A 13,114-nucleotide genomic window follows, 5' to 3' on the forward strand; every position below is an offset into this window, starting at 1 on the left:
TTTCCTTGTAACTGCTGAGATTATGGGATGTCCTTCTGTGCACTCATTTATCTACCTCTACAAATAGATATGAACAATTTTTAACTCTACAGGGTCACTTTTTTTACTATTGCACTTTATAATATTTGTTGTATATTCATATGCCTTTACATTTTATTCCATGCTGCAATTTTATGTGTATATATACTGTATATATATACTATATATACTGTATATATATATATATATATATATATATATATATATATATATATATATACAGGGGTTGGACAAAATAACTGAAACACCTGGTTTTAGACCACAATAATTTATTAGTATGGTGTAGGGCCTCCTTTTGCGGCCAATACAGCGTCAATTCGTCTTGGAAATGACATATACAAGTCCTGCACAGTGGTCAGAGGGATTTTAAGCCATTCTTCTTGCAGGATAGTGGCCAGGTCACTACGTGATGCTGGTGGAGGAAAACGTTTCCTGACTCGCTTCTCCAAAACACCCCAAAGTGGCTCAATAATATTTAGATCTGTTGACTGTGCAGGCCATGGGAGATGTTCAACTTCACTTTCATGTTCATCAAACCAATCTTTCACCAGAGAACAATACATGTTTCACATTGTCCACAGCCCAAGATTTGCGCTCCTTGCACCATTGAAACCGACGTTTGGCATTGGCACGAGTGACCAAAGGTTTGGCCATAGCAGCCCGGCCGTGTATATTGACCCTGTGGAGCTCCCGACGGACAGTTCTGGTGGAAACAGGAGAGTTGAGGTGCACATATAATTCTGCCGTGATTTGGGCAGCCGTGGTTTTATGTTTTTTGGATACAATCCGGGTTAGCACCCGAACATCCCTTTCAGACAGCTTCCTCTTGCGTCCACAGTTAATCCTGTTGGATGTGGTTTGTCCTTCTTGGTGGTATGCTGACATTACCCTGGATACCGTGGCTCTTGATACATCACAAAGACTTGCTGTCTTGGTCACAGATGCGCCAGCAAGACGTGCACCAACAATTTGTCCTCTTTTGAACTCTGGTATGTCACCCATAATGTTGTGTGCATTGCAATATTTTGAGCAAAACTGTGCTCTTACCCTGCTAATTGAACCTTCACACTCTGCTCTTACTGGTGCAATGTGCAATTAATGAAGATTGGCCACCAGACTGGTCCAATTTAGCCATGAAACCTCCCACACTAAAATGACAGGTGTTTCAGTTATTTTGTCCAACCCCTGTATATATATATATATATATATATATATATATATATATATATATATATATATATATATACCTTTATATTTTAATTCTGTGCTGCCACTTACATCATATACTTTATAGTTTAAATCTGTGCTGCTGTATATTTAGTTGTATATACAGTGTATCACAAAAGTGAGTACACCCCTCACATTTCTGCAGATATTTAAGTATATCTTTTCATGGGACAACACTGACAAAATGACACTTTGACACAATGAAAAGTAGTCTGTGTGCAGCTTATATAACAGTGTAAATTTATTCTTCCCTCAAAATAACTCAATATACAGCCATTAATGTCTAAACCACCGGCAACAAAAGTGAGTACACCCCTTAGTGAAAGTTCCTGAAGTGTCAATATTTTGTGTGGCCACCATTATTTCCCAGAACTGCCTTAACTCTCCTGGGCATGGAGTTTACCAGAGCTTCACAGGTTGCCACTGGAATGCTTTTCCACTCCTCCATGACGACATCACGGAGCTGGCGGATATTCGAGACTTTGCGCTCCTCCACCTTCCACTTGAGGATGCCCCAAAGATGTTCTATTGGGTTTAGGTTTGGAGACATGCTTGGCCAGTCCATCACCTTTACCCTCAGCCTCTTCAATAAAGCAGTGGTCGTCTTAGAGGTGTGTTTGGGGTCATTATCATGCTGGAACACTGCCCTGCGACCCAGTTTCCGGAGGGAGGGGATCATGCTCTGCTTCAGTATTTCACAGTACATATTGGAGTTCATGTGTCCCTCAATGAAATGTAACTCCCCAACACCTGCTGCACTCATGCAGCCCCAGACCATGGCATTCCCACCACCATGCTTGACTGTAGGCATGACACACTTATCTTTGTACTCCTCACCTGATTGCCGCCACACATGCTTGAGACCATCTGAACCAAACAAATTAATCTTGGTCTCATCAGACCATAGGACATGGTTCCAGTAATCCATGTCCTTTGTTGACATGTCTTCAGCAAACTGTTTGCGGGCTTTCTTGTGTAGAGACTTCAGAAGAGGCTTCCTTCTGGGGTGACAGCCATGCAGACCAATTTGATGTAGTGTGCGGCGTATGGTCCGAGCACTGACAGGCTGACCCCCCACCTTTTCAAACTCTGCAGCAATGCTGACAGCACTCCTGCGCCTATCTTTCAAAGACAGCAGTTGGATGTGACGCTGAGCACGTGCACTCAGCTTCTTTGGACGACCAACTCGAGGTCTGTTCTGAGTGGACCCTGCTCTTTTAAAACGCTGGATGATCTTGGCCACTGTGCTGCAGCCCAGTTTCAGGGTGTTGGCAATCTTCTTGTAGCCTTGGCCATCTTCATGTAGCGCAACAATTCGTCTTTTAGGATCCTCAGAGAGTTCTTTGCCATGAGGTGCCATGTTGGAACTTTCAGTGACCAGTATGAGAGAGTGTGAGAGCTGTACTACTAAATTGAACACACCTGCTCCCTATGCACACCTGAGACCTAGTAACACTAACAAATCACATGACATTTTGGAGGGAAAATGACAAGCAGTGCTCAATTTGGACATTTAGGGGTGTAGTCTCTTAGGGGTGTACTCACTTTTGTTGCCGGTGGTTTAGACATTAATGGCTGTATATTGAGTTATTTTGAGGGAAGAATAAATTTACACTGTTATATAAGCTGCACACAGACTACTTTTCATTGTGTCAAAGTGTCATTTTGTCAGTGTTGTCCCATGAAAAGATATACTTAAATATCTGCAGAAATGTGAGGGGTGTACTCACTTTTGTGATACACTGTACTTCTTTAATTTCCTTCGGGATCAATAAAGTATCTATCTATCTATCTATCTATCTATCTATCTATCTATCTATCTATCTCATTTAATATACTTTTATATCTTAATTCTATGTTACTATGTATGAATGCTTTTTTCGCCTACTTTTTTTAAACTCCGTGCGAGCCAATTGCAACGAAATTTCGTTCTGCGTACACTTGTGTATAATGAATGACAATAAAGTTTGTCTAAGTCTAAGTCTAAATGTAGCTTAGTGGTTAAGGTAACTAGTAATTAGAAAGTTGACGGTATAAGCACCACCACCAAAATCCCCTGAGCAAGGCCCAACAGTGGAAGCTCAAATTGTAGTCAGTCATCGATAAAAGTGTCTGCCAAATGCCACAAATGTAAATGTCTTTTGGCTGATCAATGGGACAGGGTCGATGTGCGACATTTAAATTTACATTTTCAGCATTTAGCAGAAGGCTTTATCCAAAACAACTTACAGTACAGTTACAGTATACAGTCTGAGCAATAGAGGGTTAAGTGCCTTTCTCAAGGGCCCAACAGCAGCAACCTGGCAGTGCTGGGGCTTGAACCATCTTCTGATTACTAGTCCAGTGCCCTAACCACTAGGCTACGGCTTGCGACTCTCCGTATGTGAAATGGATCCCCACATGAACCCGCCTCAAACAGGTGAAAAAGATGTAGCTGATACTGCACACATGTTGGAGGGGACATGTGATGGTTGCTATTCTCCTCAGGAGTCAGGAGTGTAGGTCAGCACCATACAGGCAAATTATAATTGGGTAATTGGATACGACTCGTTTGAGAGGGGGATGCATAAACAGACAACACACAAAAATTGCATTCTATAAGCTGGTCTCTGCATTTCTGGTTGGCCCTCACACTGAGTTCTACTTATACTTTAGACAGCGGTGAAACAGTATGATGACTTTACTAGCTTAGGAACTTATAAAAGGGGAGAACGCAGGTAAAACTTGGTCCTAAATCTGTATGACAGAGCTGTGTGTTAGCCTATTGACTTTGATCCAGGAATTCAAGATGAGGAACTCTAACACTAGAACTCAAGCCAAGGACCCTAAATCCAGAAACTCAAGCCAAGTCCTCTAAGCCCAGGAATTCAAGCCAAGTACATTAAGCCCAGAAATTCAAGCCAAAAAAATAAGCTCAGAAACTTGAACCAAATTACTAAAGCCAGAAATTATTTCTCAGCTAAATTTAGCAATTTACTAATTAGTGTCCACAGTGTCTACCTGTCTCTATGTGTTAGCATTGAATTTAGAGGTTTGGCTCTGATTTGGCTCTGGAAAGGCTTCATTCTGAGCCCTGAGTTCCTGGTTAAGTCATGTTTTAGCAAATCCTGATCCAGTGGGAAAGGATTTAGAACCCTGAATGTAAGTTTAATTACCAGTAAAATGTGCAAATGTGCTTATAATGGCTAACTTACAGTATACATACATGATACTGGGTTCACGATACAATTTTTTCCCAATTTTTTTAAACAAAGTGAAACTGAAGACAAATGATGACAAAGTTTCCTTTTATTATTTCTCTTAAAAAATAAAATGCAGTTAGTGACAAAGCTGAAGCTTGGGAGACGTTGGACCTTCCAACAGGACAACGATCCCAAGCATACCTCCAATTCTACCATGGCTTGGTATTATTACTCTGTAATTTCCTTCGGGATTCTGCAATTTCCTTCGGGATCAATAAAGTGTTATCTTATCTTATCTCTTATCTTATCTTAAAATAAAATACTGTATTTTTGCTCATCTTTTATTTATCTAAATGATGAGTGTCATTTTATTTTTGAGGTAGGTACAAACTATGCCAAATAATGCTTATTGTGAAAAAACAAATGACATTTTAAAACAAATCCAACATTATATAAATAAATGAATAATACAAATAAAGTATCCTCACAAATAATTTTGGCTGGGAAATTACAAACCTGGCAACCCTGTAGTGATGTCAACCAGGATAGCGCTAGTGCCCTCTGCTGTTTAAAGTGAATATCGATTCATCTTAAATGAATAACCGATTCGAATCGTGGCACAATGAGGATATTTGCAGGGCTCTTTTACTTTTGCCAAAAATCCTAAACCATCATCAGACATGACCAGTACTTGTGATGGATTTAGAAAATACGCACATTATTCTCAAGAGACTGAGCACTGGTACCCACTGGTACAACTCACCATTACAGGAAGAGCTACTCATTCTTTACTTAAGGTAATATGAGGCCTTAAAGTATCCGCTGCAATGACGAACGCGGCTAATTTAAGAGATGCCGTGGGTGTTATTAGTGTGAAGGATCATGAACAGGAATTAGCTGTAATAACAATAAAGTTAAAACACAGAATAATGAAAGTAATTAAATGATTAATACTGATTGGTAATATTAACAGCCAGAATTAGTGACAAAGTGGCAGAGCTTAGTCTCTTCTATTAAACATCCATGAATCACTGCAGCGGCTCGCATTTTTTATTTTCAAAACTGAAATAAGGGACGCATTTAAAAGGTTTTTACATTGCTACATGTACTGCAGTGGCTGACCAAGCCTTTAAATATGTGTAATACCAACAACTGAACTTCAATATAGCAGAAGATAATATTTCCACTTAACCATGAGTGTTAATCAAAAACTAGTTTAACACCAGATGATTAAATCTAACTCTATAGGAAATTACTTATTGGGTTGGGACAGTATGGAAAATGCAAATAAAATAAAAATGCAGTGTTCCTTACATTTACTTTGACTTTTATTTGATTGCGGACAGTTTGAACCCAAGATATTTCATGTTTTATCTGCTCAACTTCATTTAATCTGTTAATAAACATCCATTCCTGCATTTCAGACCTGCAACACATTCTAAAAAAAGTTGGGACGGGGGCCATTTAGGGCTAGTAATGAGGTGAAAAAACTAAATAATGATGTGATTCCAAACAGGTGATTGTAATCATGATTTGGTACAAAATCAACATCCAGGAAAGGCTGAGTCTTTGATGAGCAGGGATGATCACAGCATTTCCAGTTTGTCAACAAATGTGTGAGAAAATGATTGAAATGTTTACAAACAATGAACCTCAAAGAAAGATTGGAAAATATTTGCATATTTCTCCCTCTACAGTGCATAATATTATTAAGCGATTCAAGGAATCAGGAGAACTTTTAGTGCGTAAAGGCCAAGAGCGCAAGCTTAAGCTGAACACCCCTGATCTTTGATCCCTCAGACACCACTGCATCAAGAACCGCCACTCAACAATAGCTGATATAACCGCATGGGTGAGGGATTACTTTGGAAAACCTTTGTCAAGCACTACAATACAAAGTTACAGTACATGCACAAATGACAATTAATACTTTCCTGTGCCAAAAAGAAGCCTTATGTTAACCATGTCCAGAAGCGATGCAAACTTCTCTGGGCTCGTAGGCATCTAGGATGGACCATCACACAGTGGAAACGTGTATTGTGGTCAGATGAATCAGCATTCCAGGTCTTTTTTTGAAAAAAAAAAAAAAGGACGCCGTGTGCTCAGGACCAAAGACGAAAAGGACCGTCCAGACTGTTATCAGCAACAAGTCCAAAAGCCAGGGTCTGTCATGGTATGAGGCTGTGTCAGTGCCCTTGGTAAAGGTCATTAACACTTCTGTGATGGCAGCATTAATGCAGAAAAGTACTCCGAGATAATTTAACAGTAGCAAACGTTCCTGTTTTAGTTTTGTTTCAGTTTCATCTGCCTTCAATCAAACTGAAATTCCACCACATTTTAATGAAGTATTTTGCATTATTTTTTACTATAATACAGAATTAATTAACCTATAAATTGCTTTGAGTCTAGAATGAGTGTCTGGTGCCCACTTGCCGTACCCCATGCCGACAAAATGCGTTATCCTCTTTAAACTACACTTCAAAGTATTCATCAAATATTACTTTCTACACCTGGGGGTACAGCCTTATAGGCATACCAATTACCTAGGTCTGGGCAGAGTCCTCGCCAGTCCATACTAACGGCTGGCAGACTACTGTCCTGTCTTCTCTCATTAGCTTTTTTGCTACTGTGGTTCTGTTAGTATTCTGAGTGCCGTCTGTAAACCGTAATGGCATTCTGCTGTGGGCACCCTTATAGTACTCAAAATTCGTCAATGGGTTACGCGGCCACTTTTAGTGTTTTTGCTGCTACTGGTTTGCTGGGCTTCCATGTCTGTCTCTTTAGTAAGCATTTGGGTTTGGGCTCACTGGTGGATTAAGTAGGTGGTGGAGTGGCATCCAAACACACGTTTATTTTCTTCTCTTGTCTTTCCAAGTGACTCTGAAACTTCCTGGCAATCCTGATCTGCTGTCAGGTTTTCAGACACAGTATTGTTTTGCATTAGGGTAATTACCTCCTGCAATTAGGGTTTATCCTTTAACATCTACTGGGACAGTGGTAGCCTAGTGAGTAGAGCTTTGGGCTATCACTCGAAAGGTTGAGGGTTCGAATCTTAGCTCCACCAAGTTGCCACAGTTGGGCCTTTGAGCAAGGCCCTTAACCCTCTTGGCTTCAGGGGTGCCGTACAATGGCTGACCCTGCGCTCTGACCCCAGCTTCCAAACAAGCTGGGGTCTTTCTGCGAAGAGAGAATTTCATTGTATTGTACACCTGTATATACAGTATATATATGACAAATAAAAGCATTCTAAATTGGGCTCTGTCACAACAAGGGGTTCAACAAGGGGCTCACCACCCTCTGACGAAGAGTATAAGTTGTCCTTTTTCATAGTGGGTTCATACACTGAGTGCTGTTGGAGTTTTTAAATACAGTGTCCACTCACTGTCCACTCTATTAGACACTCCTACCTAGTTGGTTCACCTTGTAGATGTAAAGTCAGAGACGATCGCTCATCTATTGCTGCTGTTTGAGTCGGTCATCTTCGAGATCTTCATCAGTGGTCACAGGACGCTGCCCACGGGGCGCTGTTGGCTGGATGTTTTTGGTTGGTGGACTATTCTCAGTCCAGCAGTGACAGTGAGGTGTGTAAAAACTCCATAAGCGCTGCTGCGTCTTATACACTCATACCAGCACAACACACACTAACACACCACCACCATGTCAGTGTCACTGCAGTGCTGAGAATGATCCACCACCTAAATAATACCTACTCTGTGGTGGTCCTGGGAGAGTCCTGGTCATTAAAGAACAGCATGAAAGGGGACTAACAAAGCATGCATACAAACAGATGGACTACAGTCAGTAATTGTAGAACTACAAAGTGCTTCTATATGGTAAGTGGAGCTGATAACATGGACAGTGAGTGTAGAAACAAGGAGGTGGTTTTATGTTATGGCTGATCAGTGTATATTAAAACATTAATAAGAGGTTCTTTTCTTATACATTTACATTTTAATTCATTTTACATTAGCTATGTACTTCAGTGAATTGGACTTTTTATGAATTAGTACATAAGTAATAATACAAAACCATTTATTTAAAACTGTTCAGCCAAACAAGGTGGTTTTACCATTTCTTGTCTTTTGAGATACTTTTTTGAGGAGGTTATGTAATATGAATTCTGATCATACAGGCATGGAAGACCAAAGAGCAGATAAAGAGCAAGCCTAGAGCAGTTTCAGTATTGGGTTTGACCCTTTTAACTACTACACTGTTACACAGCAGCATTGACTCTAAGCCTCAAGCAGAGTTCTGTGAAATCGTAGGACGTTTAGGCACAATTTTTATGATAAAATAAGCACCAATGTCAGACACAATGTGAGTGCAGATTGCTGTCACATGTTGCACAAATTCTAATTTTGTCTCGTCACCTATGTACATCCAGTCCAGATGCTTCATCTAATGTAAACCCCAAAACCACTTGTGCACTGGCTAGAACACCTGAACTCATTTAGAAGTAAAAGTGTTGAGAACTGACAAGCAGCCTTACAAGTATAAGACAACACAGAACCTGGCTGGCATGTTTACATTTATTCTGCTAATAACATAATGGACACACCCCAAATATCCTTCATTCTTTGTTTGTTTATTATAATTAAAATAAAATTATAATCTTGCACGTCTTTGGACTGTGGGAGGAAACCGGAGCACACCCACCCAGACACGGGGAGAACATGCAAACTCCACACAGAAAGGACCCGGACCGCCCCACCTGGGGATCGAACCCAGGACTTTCTTGCTGTGAGGCGACAGCGCTACCCACTTAGCCACTGTGCCGCCCTCCTTCATTCTACTTTTAATTATCACAAATGAAAAAGTGCCAGACTAAAATACTGTGGTTACATGCTCACCATGTAACCAGTACAGTTATTTGACCCCATGAATCACAGTTATACACTGATCACATAACACATAGTAAACTGAGTCTAGAACTTCATCTGTATTGACTCTCAAACTCTTGCTTGACTGATTATTTAGCTCTAAACCAAACTGGGGCTGTGGCCATTTCAGTCAGGGATGGGATCTGCAGCAGAGGTCTGTTACACTAGCCCACAACCACTGAGATCTGGGTTAAAATCTCAGCTGTGATATCAGCCTGCCATAAGTCTACACAGACCTAACTGGCTATTGGGACCTGCTACAACCCTGACTAAAATAAAGAGGTCGATACTGTCGAGACGGTCGAAAAATGAGATGAACTGAACATGATGATTTATTATGATTCTGAACTATAAAACATCATTTTTAGCAGCACAAGCTCTCAACCTTTTTTGGCCAGTGAACCAATTTGTAAAAGCTAAAACATTTCGCGTCCCCTCCACAACCCCACTCTGCACTCCATTAGTTTACTATTTCAGTGTATTACATTTACGGCATTTAGCAGATGCCTTTATCCAAAGTGACTTACAGTACTGTGACAGTATACAGTCTGAGCAACTGAAGGTTAAGGGCCTTGCTCAAAGGCCCAACAGTGGCAACCTGGCAGTGGTGGGGCTTGAAACAGCGACTTTCTGATTACTTGTCCAGTACCTTAACCTCTAGGCTACTAATTTATTACTATTTTTTGCATAGTAAATTCAAAAAATGCAAATGAACAAATCAAACTTAATTGTCATATTGAAGGCTTCATTTCACAAACCTGTCACATGACTAGAGCTTCAGATTATACTGTCTCATCTAACGTAATAATACAATTCTAAAAACTTGCTATTCTTATTATTTAAAAAAAAAAAAAAAAAGGATATTCCTGACCTTGGCTCACTGTGTCCCAGTGAAGCCAACCTGCTGCAACCCTGACCACAACGTAGCGGTGGATTTATTTATTAGGATTTTGACGTCATGTTTTACACACAGGACAGTTGTTGCCTAGTGGTTAAAGTGCTGAGCCAGTAATCAGTAGGTTGCCGGTTCAAGCCTCACCACTGCCAGGTTGCCACTGTTGGGCCCTTGAGCAAGGCCCTTAATTGCTTAGAAAGTTTACTGTCACAGTACTATAAGTCGCTTTGGATAAAAGCGTCTGCTAAATGCCGAAAATGTAAATGTACACTGTTTGGTTACATTCATGACAGAAACGGTAGTTACTGGTTATACAAGATTAATCAGTTCAGGTTTAATGTCAAACACAGTCATGGAGAATTTTGTATCTCCAATTCACCTCACATGTCTTTGGACCATGGGAGGAAACCGGAGCTCCCGGAGGAAACCCACACAGACACGGGGAGAACATGCAAACGCCACACAGAAACCCCATCAGTTTACTTATTTCAGTGTATTACTTTTAAGAAGTGCAGATGCTTTTAAACATTAGCTTCATCTTTTTTATTATTGTTAATTTATTACTAATTTTTACATAAAGAATTCAGAGAGCGCAAATTAACAAATCAAACTTAATTGTCATAATGAAGGCTTTATTTCACAAACCTGTCACATGACTAGAGCTTCAGATTATACAGTCTCATCTATCATAACATTTTTAAAACTTTCTATTCTTATTATTTAAAAAAGGTAGTTACTGGTTACACAAGATTCACCAGTTCAAGTTTTAATATCAAACACAGTCATGGACAATTTTGTATCTCCAATTCACCTCACTTGCACGTCTTTGGACTGTGGGAGGAAACCGGAGCTCCCGGAGAAAAACCCACACAGACATGGGTAGAACCCAGGATCTTCTTGCCGTGAGGCGACAGCGCTACCCACCGAGCCACAGTGCCGCGCCATGTAGCAGTGAATAAAAATAAACTGAACATGTTGACATATCAGAGCACTCACAATAAACTGGTAACAATAAAATCAAATACTCAGATACATTAAACATTTGAATTTGGATCCGATTTAGACTTTGAGGTTATGATAACTGTAATAATCTGGTGTCTTACCTAAGAAAGAGGAGGTTTCAGGCTTGCAGGCCTTGTCCGTCAGTCAGTCTGTCTGATACTCTGAAATCTGGTACTCAAGAGGAAAAAAATCTGCGGAGTGGCAGCTTGGCGAGGCTTAAAAATGTCTTTTCAGAACGAGTTAAGAAATCCATCATTGTAGTTCCAGTATGACAGCAGCTCTGGATCTGTCCCAAACCAACTCCTAACTGAGTTTTGAAATCAAGTCAGGACTTCAGTGGTGACTTCCTATAGCCTGGCATTGTAGAGGTTCTACTGGAGCCTGCAGATGTGATGTGCAATATAGTGGGTCTCATTCTGCAAGGAGTCCTCTGAATTCTTTTGGTGTACGATATGGACAGTGCAGCAATTCTGATATAGGTAGTCTAAATAATCCAGGCAATAGATATTGTAGACATAAATAGTAGATAGTGCAGTTCTCTGGTTATACTGTGCTTCTGTTTGAGATAATAAGCAATTAAGAGAAGTCAGATCAGTCTATAAATGATTCATTTTCTCAGCAGCTTTGCTCTCATCTGCTGGTTGCAGAGTATAAATATTTCATGCACAGTTTAAACGCACACTGATTGAACGCGAATGCTAATTCTTTACACTAAATAATGCACCGCTGCATTGCAATGTGCATGACAGGATTCCTTAGGCGGAGCCATATGTGTCTCCTTTATCTGTCCCTGCTGCACGCGCTGCGGGTGTCCGGCTGCAGGTCCAGCTCGCGCACACACGTCTCCATCCTCCGGCTCGCGCATCCGTCACTTTTCGGTCCGTTTTTGGCTCCCGGTGCCATAAAGAAACCAAGTTTAAGGCTCGCATACTTTGCGTTAAGTACTTTTTTTATGTATGCATTATTTTAGTCACTGATGATGGGTGCAGCTCCGGCGCGCGATGGTCATTTTCATTCTCGTGCCTCCACACGCTCGAGCGTCTGCACACGTATCGCGCGCATACCGGACACAATTCTGCATATTTCCAAACCGTACGAGTAAAGCAACGCTGGTTCGATTACATACAAAACGCCCGTTAAATGCAACCACTGCAGCCGAAGCGAGTGCGTCTATCCCCGGGTAGATCTGCGCAGCGACTGCAGTATCCACCCCGCTGTTTGCGCTTTATCAATGCATGTGCGCCACAGCATCTCCACGCACCGAGCAAGCATTAAAACGCGAGGAATGCAGAAATCCTACCCGCGCATTTTCCTCTCCGATAAAATCGCACAGATCTCGAGCCGATAATACAGCGGCGCGTGGGCGGGCGGGCGCACCACCGGCGCGTCATTAGCTCCGCCGCGTGACAGGTAAAATGAAGGCGCGCGCGGACACGGTAACACACACACGCATACATACACTCACACACACACTCACACTCACACACACACACACATACACTCACTCTCTAACACACACACACCCACACTAGGACTGCAACTATCGATTATTTTTGTAATCGAGTATTCTATCGATTATTCCAGAGATTAATCAAGTAATCGGATAAGAAATACTTTTGCTTTATTAAAGAGCAAAAATAAATACATATAAGATTAAATAAGACGTGTCTCTTAAAACACTGCACATTTTTATTCCTTGCATACAGTACAGTTTAAAGAGAACACTTGAAATGCAAAAACAAATACATCAAAAATAAATCAAATTACCTTTAAAATGTAAACAGACAACCTAAAACTAAGGCATAAACAATAATAAACAATAATACATGAACATTGCCTCGAATTTGTGCAACTTTCAGAACTAAAAGTTTCAGCTACAGCTCACGCAG

The 13,114-nt window shown here is 40.8% G+C and overlaps 1 protein-coding gene across 5 annotated transcripts in view; it reads right to left on the bottom strand.

Annotated features, from left to right (window-relative positions):
- The window catches only part of syngap1a (synaptic Ras GTPase activating protein 1a), a 291,115-nt gene that overhangs the window by 137,154 nt on the left and 140,847 nt on the right, over positions 1–13,114 (bottom strand). Inside the window, exon 1 of one of the 5 annotated variants that reach the window (XM_062986356.1) lies at positions 11,327–11,361. The exons of the other annotated variants lie outside the window; for them this stretch is intronic. The gene's annotated coding sequence lies outside the window, so the exon portion shown is untranslated. Of the gene's footprint in view, positions 1–11,326; positions 11,362–13,114 lie in introns of those variants that run through there. 5 annotated transcript variants of the gene reach the window in all.

This window comes from Trichomycterus rosablanca, chromosome 1 (assembly GCF_030014385.1).
Source record: "Trichomycterus rosablanca isolate fTriRos1 chromosome 1, fTriRos1.hap1, whole genome shotgun sequence".
In the NCBI taxonomy this organism is placed as follows: domain Eukaryota; kingdom Metazoa; phylum Chordata; class Actinopteri; order Siluriformes; family Trichomycteridae; genus Trichomycterus; species Trichomycterus rosablanca.